This window comes from Pogoniulus pusillus, unplaced genomic scaffold, assembly GCF_015220805.1.
Source record: "Pogoniulus pusillus isolate bPogPus1 unplaced genomic scaffold, bPogPus1.pri scaffold_63_arrow_ctg1, whole genome shotgun sequence".
Taxonomy (NCBI): Eukaryota; Metazoa; Chordata; class Aves; order Piciformes; family Lybiidae; genus Pogoniulus; species Pogoniulus pusillus.
In genome coordinates this window covers 617,110-630,740 of record NW_026974713.1, presented here as the reverse complement: position 1 = coordinate 630,740, position 13,631 = coordinate 617,110, and the positions used below count along the sequence as shown (strand labels likewise).

Here is a 13,631-nt window from a genome sequence, read left to right as displayed (position 1 = left end):
ATGACCCCATGCTAGTGCCTGCCCTGTGGCAGCACCCAAGAGTGTGGCTTCTGCAGATCCCAGAGTTTTGATCCAGAGCCCAGAAGCATTTCCCAAAAGGTTCAGTTATTCCAAAACACTACACAATGACCAAAGTTGTGAATCTAAGCTCCAGCAATTGGAGAAGTCAGTAGAAAGGTGCTAGGTGAGAGCACTACACTCCAGTGACTGCTTACAGGCTGACATCTGTTTCCTAGGTAGATGTACCAGAAGGTAGGTTGAATGCTAAGGCTGCTTGCTCTGCTCTGTCATCCACACGTTCCAGATGAATGTCCTGCACAGATCTCCTCCTCTTTCACCAACCCTGTGCTGTCTGGACATGATCTCTACGCTGATGCACCACTCTACAAGTGCTGTGTTGAGTGCCCTTTCCCCACAAGCAGCTGGGGTCACCTGTAACCATGCAATCAGAACACAGAATCATTGAATCAACCAGGCTGAAAGAGATCTGCTTGGGGTTGTTGTGGCCAAAGTGTAGAACTCTGCACTTGGCCTTGTTCAGTCTCATCCCATTGGCCTCTGCCCACCCATGCAGCCTGGCCAGGTCCCTCTGCAGGGCTCTCCTACCCTCCAACAGCTCCACACCTGCTCCTAGCTCTGTGTCACCTGCAAACTCACTGCTGCTGGACTCAATCCCCTCACCCAGATCATCACTAAAGATATTGAACAGGACTGGGCCCAGCAGCAATACTTGGGGCACAACACCAGTGACAGCTGCCAACTGGATGTGCCACCATCTGCCATCACTCTCTGAGCCCAGCCCTCCAGCAAGTTTTTGACCCATTCCAGAGTGAATCTGTCCAAGCCACGAGCTGCCAACTTTGTCAGGAGCTTGCCATGGCAGAGGGTGTCAAAGGCTGTGCTGAAGTATAGGTCGACTACATCCACAGCCTGCCCCACATTCACCACATGACTTCCACTTCCCTTGGCCCAAGGAAGGACTTCATTGCATTTTCCTGCTTCCTCTTTCCTGAAGTCAGCAGTTAACATTGCATGTTCCAAACCATCCAGGTGAGAGGTGGTTTTGCACACTCCCCACACTCACTGCTGCAGCACTTCCAGCCGACTCCCTCAGTCTGTGTTTCTATAACCACAACAGGGTAAGGCAGGAATGGCCACCAGAGAAAGGACAATTTCAGCTGCCCAGGAGTAACTCAGGAAAGGACCCTCTGTGTGCTGAGCCCAGGGGTCAGACTGCTGCACATCAGCCTTAAACCACACCCAAATCTTATATTGCACTGCCTGAAATCTATGATAGGAATCATAGAATCAGCCAAGCTGGAAGAGAGCTCCAAGCTCAGCCAGTCCAACCTAGCACCCAGGCCTGGCCACTCAACTCGACCACGGCACTAAGTGCCTCAGCCAGGCTTGAACACCTCCAGGCACAGCGACTCCATCACCTCCCTGGGCAGCCCATGCCAGTGCCAATCACTCTCTCTGAGAAGAATTTCCTCCTAACATCCAGCCTAGACTTCCCCTAGCACAACTTGAGACTGTGTCCTCTTGTTCTGTTGTTGGGATTTCCTCTCTTTTATTTGCTTAATTAAATGTTAATAACCTTTCTGAACTTGATTCCCTTTTGCTCATGACCTAGATGTGAATGGAAACTGGAAACAGTATTTGTTTTAAATCACATTCCAATGTCTCATGCACAATGCCAGCATTAACACTAAATCCAGAGTCATTAGGGCTAAGATCACACAGGATAACTATAACTCTGGGTTACATGGATAAGATTTGGCACAGGCATTTGGTAACTCTGTTTTAGGCAAAATTACTCACATCAAAGCTGTTGAATAAATTCCAGCAGTTGTATTATTTCCTGACTGACTAAAAACAGATTTGGTAACAGCATCATAGAATCAACCAGGTTGGAAGAGACCTCCAAGATCATCCAGTCCAACCTAGCACCCAGCCCTGTCCAACCAACCAGACCATGGCACTGGGTGCCTCATCAAGTCCCCTCTGGAACACCTCTAGGGATGGTGACTCCATCTGCTAGTTTGAAGCAGGCTGGGATGTTTTGGTAAGAAAAAGTAGCTAATTGGCTGTGAAAGGAGAACATTGGTGATGTCTGCTGCCCTCAGAGTCTGGCTGCAGAAGAATGCAAACATTAGATAACTCTCTTGCCATTCTGCCTTCCCTTTCTGGCTGGCTTTGGACTCAGCTGCAGCTCCCTAACCTCACTGCCACTGACCTTGCTCCTTAACCTCTTGGCTGAACCTCTTTTCTTCCTTAAGGCTGGGGTAAGGTTGAGAGGGGCAGGGGGAAGGTGCAGGGGTGGTTGAGAGCCCCTCCTGGGGACTCAGGTTTCTGGGAGGGGAGTTGTGTTTCTGTATCACATTTCCCTTGTCTGTTTCTGTCTATAACTGTATCTGCTGTAAATAGCTGCTTGTGCATTGTGCTGCTGGAAATAAAAGCTTCATTCATGTTCCCAGAGCACGACTGAGTTAGCTGGGGAGTTCATAAAGTGTGGGGGGGCAGAGAACAGCCAAACCACCACACTGCACCACCTCCCTGGGCAGCCCATGCCAATGCCAATCACTCTCTGGCAACAACTTCCTCCTAACATCCAGCCTAGACCTGCCCTGGCACAGCTTGAGACTGTGTCCCCTTGTTCTATTGGTGGTTGCCTGAGAGAAGAGGCCAACCCCCACCTGGCTACAGCCTCCCTGCAGGTAGTTGTAGACAGCAATGAGCTCTGCCCTGAGCCTCCTCTTCTGCAGGGTGCACACCCCCAGCTCCCTCAGCCTCTCCTCACAGGGCTGTGCTCCAGGCCCCTCCCCAGCTTTGTCACCCTTCTCTGGACACCTTCCAGCACCTCAGCATCTCTCTTGATTTGCAGAGCCCAGAACTGGACACAGCACTCAAGGTGTGGCCTGAGCATTGCTGAGTACAGGCCAGAATAACCTCCCTTGTCCTACTGTCCACACTGTTCCTGATGCAGGCCAGGATGCCATTGGCTCTCTTGGCCACCTGGGCACACTGCTGGCTCATGTTCAGCTACTCTCTATCAGTACCCCCAGCTCCCTTTCTTTCTGGCTGCTCTCAGCCACTCTATCCCCAGCCTGTAGTGCTGCTTGGGGTTGTAGTGGCCAAGGTGCAGAACCCTGCACTTGGCTTTGTTCAGTCTCATCCCATTGGCCTCTGCCCACCCATCCAGCCTGTCTAGATCCCTCTGCAGGGCTCTGCTACCCTCCAACAGCTCCAGACCTGCTCCTAGCTTGGTGTCATCTGCAAACTCACTGCTGCTGGACTCAATCCCCTCATCCAGGTCATCAATAAAGATACTGAACAGGACTGGGCCCAGCACTGAGCCTTGGGGCACACCACCAGTGACAGCTGCCAACTGCATGTGGCACCATTCACCACCACTCTCTGGGCTCTGCCATCCAGCCACTTCCTGATCCAGCACACAGTGAATCTGTCCAAGCCATGAGCTGCCAGCTTGGCCAGGAGCCTGTGGTGGCAGACAGTGTCAAAGGCTGTGCTGAAGTCCAGGTAGACTCCATCCACAGCCTGCCCCACATGCACCAGGCAGGAACCTGATCACAAAAGCAGATCAGTAATATTGAAACCGACTCAGCCCAGAATATACTCTCCACAAACCAAAGCACATTCCTCTAATCTTCCTCCAAGCTAGAGCAAACAAAAGGGCACCAATTTTGGCTATCAGCCAACAGTAAAAGGTAATAATTAGCTGCACAAGAGCCCACAGTCAGCAAAATAGCTTCATTCTAACTCCCAGAGCTAATTACCAATCAATCAAATTTAATGTGCCCCACAATGAAGCACCATAGAAGTGTCTGGGTTGGCAAAGCCTCTAAAATCATCAAGTTCAACCATTAACCTAAGACCACCATGGCCACTAAACCATGTCCCAAGTGTTCAGATTGCCTTGGGTTTACTCAGTACAAGTTTCCTATGTCACAGATTTGATGAACTTCCCTCACCTCAGGAATTCTAAGGCTCCTTCCTCCAGCCTTGCTGCTAAGATTGGGATATGACAACAGGACCTGCACTTCACTGACCTTAGCTTGAAGCAAAGAATGAACACTCTGAGCCCCCTGGCATGCTGGCATGCTGTCTAGCAGCACATGCAAAAAAAGGGTAATGAAATCACTGAGCTGTTTCTGAAAGAATTAGAAGCTAAATATTGTTTGCAGAAACCACATGGGAAACAGTTTATGGGATGGATAAAGTCAATACAATGGAAACTTTCTGAGCAGAGAAGATAGAAAAAACAGGTCACAGAAATTACTGGCCAAGGACTGCTTACCAGTTGGAATCACCACAGCAGGGAAGGAGCAGCAAGGACAGCAGTTGCTGCTTCTGGAGATCAAGCACAGACAGCTTGGAATGCTTTAGCTAAGAGCTGGCATCTATTAGAGTGTGTGAGACTCTGAAACAGAAAGGAAAAAGCTGAGTTGTTAATCCCCATTGCCACAAACATTTACATGCTCTACCCTAATAAAAGCACCTAATTAGATTGCTCTGATAAATGCAGATCTCTTCAAACCAGCTGTAAGCAAATCCATGGGAATAGATGGTTTTCAAGGAGACTTGGCAAGTGGGAAGCAGGTGGCAACCTGCTAAGGCTTCCCTTTCTCCTGTAAGGCAGGCACTGTGACAGCTCAGAGAGTTTTGTGTTTCAGGTTTGGTAACCTCAGAGAAGATTTCTAACTGCAATCATTTGACCAAAGCTTTCACAGAGAATGAATCAGTACCTGGCAAGCTACAAGGACACTACAGATTTGGTTTAAACAGTTGTGGGTTTTTAATGGAAGTTCTGTCAGGTAACTGAAAGACATTTTAGCTCTGTGGGAAAAATGTCATGGAAAATAGAGCTGCCTGGATACTCTTCTCCATGCTGCCATGGAAAGCTGCTTCTGCCCTTCCAAAAGGCATACCTAGTAAAACATATGTTCATAGAGTCATAGAATCAGATAGGCTGGAAGAGACCTCCAAGCTCATCCAGTCCAATCTAGCACCCAGCCCTATCCAACCAACCAGACCATGGCACTAAGTGCCTCATCCAGGCTTTGCTTGAACACCTCCAGGCACAGCAACTCCACCACCTCCCTGGGCAGCCCATCCCAGTGCCAATCACTCTCTGTCTTTGGATGTTGTTTCTTACTTCCAGATTGCTTTGCTGTAGCATAGGCTTATTCACAACAGCTGCTCCTTGCTATATTTATGGTAAATGCAAAGAATGAACTGAGTGCTGTGTCCAGGTCTGGGCTCCTCAATCCAAGAGAGATGCTGAGGTACTGGATCATGTCCAGAGAAGGGCAACGAAGCTGGTGAGAGGCCTGAAACACAGCCCTGTGAGGAGAGGCTGAGGGAGCTGGGGGTGTGCAGCCTGCAGCAGAGGAGGCTCAGGGCTGACCTCACTGCTGGCTACAACTACCTGAAGGGAGGCTGTAGCCAGGTGGGGGTTGGGCTCTCCTCCAGGGCAACAACCAATGGAACAAGGGGACACAGTCTCAAGTTGTGCCAGGGCAGGTCTAGGCTGGATGCCAGGAGGAAGTTCTTCCCAGAGAGAGTGACTGGCATTGGAATGGGCTGCCCAGGGAGGTGGTGGAGTCACCATCCCTGGGGGTGTTCAAGCAAAGCCTGGCTGAGGCACTCAGTGCCATGGTCTGGTTGATTGGACAGGGCTGGTGCTGGGTTGCTCCCAGGCTGTGCAGGAGCAGGACAGACAGGAGCTCACACCAGTGTGACACACAGAAGCTCAATCCGTTTAGTGAAGCTGGGAGTGATGCTTACAGTGTGGATTTGGTACAGGGGCCTGGACTTTTGCTAGGCTCCAGCATCAGCTATTCCCAGGCCTGACCTGCCTGCCCTCCTTCAAGGCCCCCTCACACAGCTCAGCTTACAGAGAGGAGCCACTTTCTCAGCTTCTACCCAAGGCCACTTCCCTGCAGCTGTGCCTCTTATCAGAGTGACCTAACACTACCCTGCCTACTCTCCTCATTTTCAGACTGCAGCTCTGCTCAAACCCCAACAGGCTGGGGATAGGTTGGACTGGATGAACCTGGAGGTCTCTTCCAACCTGGTTGATTCTATGAGTGCATTAATTTGGCTTTCATAATGAAACACTTCACAAGCATGTTTTCCTTTGGCTGAGTGAGGAAGCAGCCAAGTGTCTGCTAAATGCCAGTTTGAGTGTTAAAGGTAGGCACAGACCCACAGTCTGTGGAGAAACAAACACAAAGCAAAAGCAATTGATGAGGAACAATACACAGAATCATGGATGGGTTAGGTTGGAAGGGACCTCCAAAGGCTGCCCAGTCCAATCTCTCTGCAGTCAGCAGGGACAGCCTCCACTAGATCAGGCTGCTCACAGCCTTGTTGAGCCTGACCTTGAATAACTCCAGGGACAGGACCCCAACTACCTCCCTGGGTAACCTGCTCAAGTGTTCCAGACCCCTCATGGTAAAGAATCTGTTTCTAACACCCAACCTAAGCCTACTCTAACCCCAAACCATTGCCCCTCACCCTGTCACTGCAGGCCTTTGTACACAGTCCCTGTGAAGCCTTCCTATCACCCCACTTCAGGTCCTGGAAAGCCAATATCAGGTCTCCACAGCTACTTCTCTTCTCTAGGCTGACCAAGCACAACTCCCTCAACCTGCTCCCACAGAGGAGGTGCTCCAGCCCTTTGATCATCCTCATGGCCCTCCTTTGGACTTGCTCCTGTAGTTCTATGTCCTTGAGGGCTCCAGAGCTGGACACAGTGCTCCAAGTGAAGGCTTACTAGAGAAGAAATGCCCATAAAATAGGAAACAACAAAGCTTTTGCATAGCTTAGGCTGAATGAGCATTTCCTTGCCTGGAAATGACAGCTAAGAGGCCATTTCACCTTCCATCTTTAACAAACCAGCCAGGAAAGAAAGCTGTAGCCACTGTGAACCATCAGAGCACCTCTGGGAATGCCTCAACTCATCTAGGGTGCTGTGAGAGGACTTCAGCTGAGCTGCTTAGGAGCCAGAATTAAGAACACAGTCTGTCTAAGCAACCCAGAGCACAGATGACAAGAGATAGAAGCTAATTAGTCAGAGGTTTAAGCCCTGATGCTGCTGTCAATGCACTCGAGGGCCAGCACCAGGAGCAGGTGGCTCCATTTAGCAATCCACACCTCCACAACCCTACACCACCCCTAGCTGCAGCTGTTGAGTTTTGAAGTGGACTGGGGAAAGCATCCTTGAGATTCCAATCCCAGAGCTCACTTTGGTTCCAGACCCATGGCAGCTCTGAAAAGACTTGATTTTTTGCCCCAGCTTTACCCATGCTGCCATTCCTGTACTTACACCTCAGAGGAAAACCATCTCCCCAAGGCCCAGAGAGCACACTCTGCTTGCCTCAATCTCCACAGCGCTGAGCCACAGCAGGATGTTTGTTCTCTCTCACTGGGCAAAAGCTAAAGGAAGAACAAAGTAAGGACTGAGACATTCCCACTGCTTCGCTGCAAGGAGTTCACAGCAACACTCTCATTGTCAAAACAGCTTCAAAAGCCAAAGCCTGTGTTTGCAGCTCACCTTTTGCCTTGAGAACCCAGCTCTGCTGAGAGAAGCAGGGCTTGCTCCTGCCTTGTCAAGCTCCTGCAGCTCTTCTCTTCAGGGGCTAGCAAATGTGCCCCCTTAGTGCAGAGAGAGACCTGCATTCCTGTGATTCTCCTGTAGGCTCTTTTGTTAACCCTGCAGAGGGACCTTGGCAGGCTGGAGGAGTGGGCCAGGGGCAATGAGATGAGATTGAACAAGGCCAAGTGCAGGGCTCTACACTTTGGCCACAGCAGCCCCAATCAGCAGTGCTACAGGATGGGGATAGAGTGGCTGAGAGCAGCCAGGAAGAAAGGGACCTGGGGGTGCTGGTAGAGAGTAGCTGAAGCTAAGCCAGCAATGTGCCCAGGTGGCCAAGAGAGCCAATGGCATCCTGGCCTGCATCAGGAGCAGTGTGGCCAGTAGGACAAGGGAGGTTATTCTGCCCCTGTACTCAGCACTGCTAAGGCCACACCTTGAGTGCTGTGTCCAGTTCTGGGCTCCTCAGTTCAAGAGAGATGCTGAAATACTGGAAGGTGTCCAGAGAAGGGCAACGAAGCTGGTGAGAGGCTGCCCAGGGAGGTGGTGGAGTTGCTGTCCCTGGAGGTGCTCCCAAAAAGAGTGGATGAGGCACTTAGTGCCATGCTCTAGTTGGTTAGACAGGGCTGGGTGCTAGGTTGGACTGGATGATCTTGGAGGTCTCTTCCAACCTGGTTGATTCTATGATTCTATGATATAGGTGTGATGAAGAACAAAGGGAAAATCACCACAGCAGCCTAAAAAGGTGACTGTTTCAGAAGATCAATTGTATTTAAATGGCTCCAGAACAATGCACTCATGTAAGAACTAAACTGTTACAGCAGCAGCCTGGTGATCTGACTTTGTGTGTGCCACTGCAATTAAGCTGTGTGATACCAGCCCTGAAGTACTCAGCACTTCAAAGTGGTTCTGAGGAAAGCCTACAGCATCCCTAAGTGAACAATGATGCTTGTTACAATCAAAGGTAACTGAGAAGGTGATATGGTGTCATCTTGATTCAACAACTCGTTTTCAGACTGTCAGCAAGTTTCATTAAGAGAGAGTTTTATCTTCTTCAAAATGAAAAGAGCACTACAGGGAATTATCACTGATCTTACCGAGGCTTATATCAGTGTTTGGGCTGGTTTACAGCAGTCAGCCCTCATCTAAAACAATGACAATCTTGTAGGCTGATCTGCTTTCAGCAAAAAGTGAAGCAGCTAAAAACACCACCAGTAAATACTAACTAATCTGTGGGGTTGGCAGCAAACATACAGAAGTTTCTCTGTGTGAGTCAGCAGCTGACAGACAATTTAAATACAGATTTCTAAGCACATGCCCTACTGACAGCATACACAGAGGTTGCTGAAGGCATCTCAAAGGGAATTCATAGAACCATAGAATCAGTCAGGGTTGGAAGAGACCACAAGGATCATCTAGTTCCAAGCCCCCTGCCATGGCCAGGGGCACCCTACCTTACATCAGGCTGCACACAGCCTCAGCCAGCCTGGCCTGAAACACCTCCAGCCATGGGGCCTCAACCACTCCCTGGGCAACCCATTGCAGCCTCTCACCACTCTCATGATGAACAACTTCCTCTTCACATCCAGTCTGAACCTACCCACCTCCAGCTTTGCTCCACTCCCCCTAGTCCTGTCACTACATGATAGCCTCAAAAGTCCCTCCTCAGCTTTTCTTGTAGGCCCCCTTCAGATACTGAAAGGCCACAGTAAGGTCACCTCAGACTCTCCTCTTCTGCAGACTGAAGGGCCCCAACTCCTTCAGTCTGTCCTCATAGGAGAGGTGCTCCAGCCCCCTGAGCATCCTCGCCGAGCACATTCCCCCTAGTGCACAGCAGAATAACCAGCCAGACCTTCTGAATGCATTGCAAGTCCTACAACAGACTTGATTTCAGTTCCTACTGCAAAGAAGTACAGATGGTGGCAGCTCTTTAGGAAAGGTCATGGCATTTGCCACACAGCACAGCTGTGGTGGTTGCCCACAATCAGCACTGAAACCACTGCTGAAGAGCACCAACATCACTCTCCAGCCTGGGTAAACTCTACTGCAATACAGGTCACAGCAGTGCACTTAGAAGATGAGCTCTGGCCAAGAAGTGATGTCAGCAAGAGAACAAAAGTAGAAGGTGACACAGTCTCAAGTTGTGCCAGGGGAGGTGATTGGCACTGGAATGGGCTGCCCAGGAAGGTGGTGGAGGCACCGTCCCTGGCGTGGCCAAGAAAAGCCTGGATGAGGCACTTGGTGCCATGGTCTGGTTGACTGGACAGAGCTGGGGGATAGGTTGGACTGGGAGAGCTCTTCCAACCTGGTTGATTCTATGATGATTCTAATTCTGCCTTTCAACTGAGATGTAAACTTTTTCTTCCTCCATCCTTCCTAGTGGTAGGACTAGGGGCAATGGTTTGAAACCAGAGCAGAAGAGACTTAGGTGGGACATGAGGAAGAAGTTCTTCACAATCAGAATGGTGAAACAGTGAAATAGGCTGCCCAGGGAAGTGGTTCAGGCCCCATCCCTGGAGACATTCAAGATCAGATTTGATGTGGTTCTGGGTAGCCTATGCCAGTTTAGGGTGTTCCTGCTCACTACAGGGGGGCTGGACAAGATGATCTCTGAGGGTCCCTTCCAAGCCAATGTAACCTGTGAATGTGACCAGAGGAGGAAGTGTTCCTGCTTGCTAGCAGACACATCAGGTAGAATTACACTGAGCAAGTGAAAAGGGCAACAAAACAAAATATGGGTTTGGTCATTTCCAACTGAAAAGTCATTCAGCCCAAACAGTGACTAACTGCAGCTGAGAAGGAGCAAATAACCAAAGCTAGAGCCAAAAAACAGCAGGTTTGCCTCAGCTTTGTCTTTTGTCCCTTACACTTTCTGGCATGGAGCTCAGGACACAGATGCTACAAAGAGCTCAAGAACAGAGTTGGCATTGCACACTGTGGAACCAGTGCAAACAGCTGAGGAGCCACCCTGAACTGGGTGGAAGGGGCAAAACCCCACAAGACAGTGAGAGCTGGTTCCTGTGATCCAAGCCAACACCAAGTATTACAGGTAACACACACAGCAGTTCCCAGCTTCTGAGGTGTTCCTACCAGTGCACTTCACCTCTGACAGAGGTGAATTAACATCCAGCACCTGCCTTTAGAAAGGTGCCAACCTCAGTACAGGTAACTTTCCTTCAGGCTTCTCTATTTAGCAGGTGAACTGACACAGGAGCTGGCTGCCCAGCCAGCAAGTGAGCTGCATGTAAATGCCCCAACTGGAGGAAAGGTCCTGCAGGGTTTGATTTACCCTTTACATTTACACTCCAGTCTAAAAGTGGCTGTGAAATAACTCCTAAAGGATGCAATTGAGAGAGAACCAAGACAAAACCACACTGTGCAACAGGACACACTCTCAGCACAGAAGAAAGGCCTTTAAAAATGTCACTGTGATGTTAGCTGGCAGGTGAGCACAAGAACCTTCTGACCAATCAATGAGAAGGTTTGTAACAAAATAAATCCTGCAGTGCACAAGGTTGTGCTCATTTCTCAGTGATGAATTTATGCTGAGCAAAAGGAGCACACAACAAAACTCCTCTTCTTGCAGAACAGTCTTAGGGTTTTAGTTTCTTTTGTACCTATGTACAAATTCATTGAGACATCATCACTGGCTCCAAGGAAAAGGATGCAGAGTAAGGACAACTGCAGAACTCTTGCAGAACCAATCTTTCTCACAGGGATGTGTTGCATTTGGTTTTTTACCTTGCTTGGACTGTGTTCAGTGTAAGGCAAATCAGATTTGGGTTTGCAAGCTCAAGAATGACAGGGACTGGCTGGAGAGGGGACAGAAAAGGGCTACAGAACCAGTGAGGGGAATGGAACATCTGCCTCATGAGGAAAGGCTGAGAGAATTTGGGTGCTTTAGTCTGGAAAAAAGCAGACTGGGGGAGGAGTTTCATAACTGCTTATAAACACTTAAAGGGTGGGTGCCAGGAGGATGGTACCAATCTGCTTTCACTGGTGCCCAGTGACAGGACAAGGGCCAAGAGGCAGAAACTAGAACATATGTGTCCTCCTCTTCTAAACATCAGGATGATCTTTAACTTGAGGCTGACAGAGCTGTGAGGAGGCTCCATCTCTGGAGACATTACAGTCCTGTTGTGTGACCTTCTCCAGCTGAACCTGCCTTGACATGGGAGCTGGACTTGATCTCCAGAGATCATTTCCAACCCCTGTCATTCTGTTACAATGTGGCCTACAGATCGAGGGAAGTGATTCTCTCCCTCTGCTCTGATCTGCTGAGACCCCACCTGGAGTACTGCATCCAATTCTGGAGCCCTCATTACAAGAAGGATGTGGATGTGCTGGAGCACGCCCAGAGAAGAGTCATGAGGATGCTCGAGGGCTGAAGCAGCTCTGCTGTAAGGACAGACTGAAAGAGTTGGGGCTGTTCAGGCTGGAGAAGAGAAGGCTATGAGGTGACCTTATTGTGACCTTCCAGGATCTGAAGGGGCCTACAAAAAGTCTGTGGAGGGACTTTTTAGGCTGTCAGGGAGTGACAGGACTAGGGGGGATGGAGCAAAGCTGGAGATGGGTAAGTTCAGACTGGATGTGCAGGGGAAGTTGTTCAGCATTAGAGTGGTGAGAGTCTGGAATGGGTTGCCCAGGGAGGTGGTTGAGGGCCCACGGCTGGAGGTGTTTAAGGCCAGGCTGATGTAGGGTAGGGTGTCCCTGGGCATGGCAGGGGGCTTGGAACTAGATGATCCTTGTGGTCTCTTCCAACCCTGACTGATTCTATGTACCTACCTCAAAGAGAAAAGCCTGGCAGCACTGCTCACTGCATTCCTTCTTAGCACTGCTGCTGGTCTTGTCTTACTGCAGCAGCTTGCACACATCTCACTGCACGCACTGCTGCCTGCGCATCCTAAAGAGCTCTAAGAAAGATGTTAAGGTTGCTGTGAACAAAATACAAGTGGGAGCACACAGATTCAGGCACCTGAAGAAACAGCAGAACCATGATTACAAGAAAAATTCTCTGTGGATAATGAAGAACTTCCCTCTCAGGAGCACAGCTGAGGAGATCACTGGTCTGTTCAGATCAGACAAGCTGCACTCTGGGCAGAGCACAGCACTCCTGACCTTCCAGTGGAGGATGCTGAGGATGGCAGCAAAGCCAGCACAGGATGGCACACACACCATTCCTTCTCCAGTACACAAGAGACAGGTGTTTCCTGTAAGAAACAGAAGATTGAAGGAGAGGGAGGCAAGCAAAATGCTGAGGCAAAGCACCACCCTCTGCCAACTGCCGGCTCAGGAACAATGTCAAAGTCTGGTTTAAGCAGTGCAGAAGCAGCCCAGAAACAAGACCAGGACTTGACCTCCAGCTTTAAGCATATCTTAGGAAGAAATTCTTTACACAGAGGGTGGTGAGGCACTGGAACAGGTTTCCCAGGGAGGCTGTGGATGCTCCCTCCCTGGAAGCATACCAGGCCAGGTTGCATGAGGTCTTGAAGCAACCTGATCTAGCAGGAGGTGTCCCTGCCCTTGGCAGAGCGAGTAGGAACCAGATGCTCTTTAAGGTCCCTCCCAACTAAAACTGTTCTAGGATTCTGTGATCCATTCCACCCTGTGTTAGACACAAACAGCCCCACAGAGAGCACCTGGGCAGACATCCAAACGCTTGTGAGTGCTAGGGAAATGTATGGGAATGAGAGTGACTGAGAATGGATGTTAGCCACGGATGCTGCCTTCAGCAGTGCGCTGTAGGTCACCACCTGTTGCCAAGGGATACCACATGGACTCCAGAGGACTCAATGTGAATCCCACCAGAGACCTTTATTGCTCGTTCTGACATCATATCTATAGACTTGAGCACAGAGCACTCATCTACACATTAGCATCACCTAGGCAAGCACAACCCAGTCTTTTACACACAACACCTTGTTTTTCTCATTAACCAGGTGTGCACTATCTCTCCTCTCCCGTGGGAGGCATCCTGAAGCCACAGGAGCCAAGGTCGAAATGCTCATCAACA

The 13,631-nt window shown here is 49.8% G+C and overlaps 1 long non-coding RNA gene across 1 annotated transcript; it reads right to left on the bottom strand.

Annotated features, from left to right (window-relative positions):
• Positions 1–1,040: 1,040 nt before the first annotated feature.
• LOC135174419 (uncharacterized) lies at positions 1,041–12,586 on the bottom strand. The gene is made up of 3 exons (XR_010301889.1): positions 12,404–12,586; positions 4,319–4,441; positions 1,041–1,123 (listed from the first exon to the last, which is right to left on the bottom strand). It is a non-coding gene; the product is annotated as an uncharacterized LOC135174419 (long non-coding RNA).
• Positions 12,587–13,631: the final 1,045 nt, after the last annotated feature.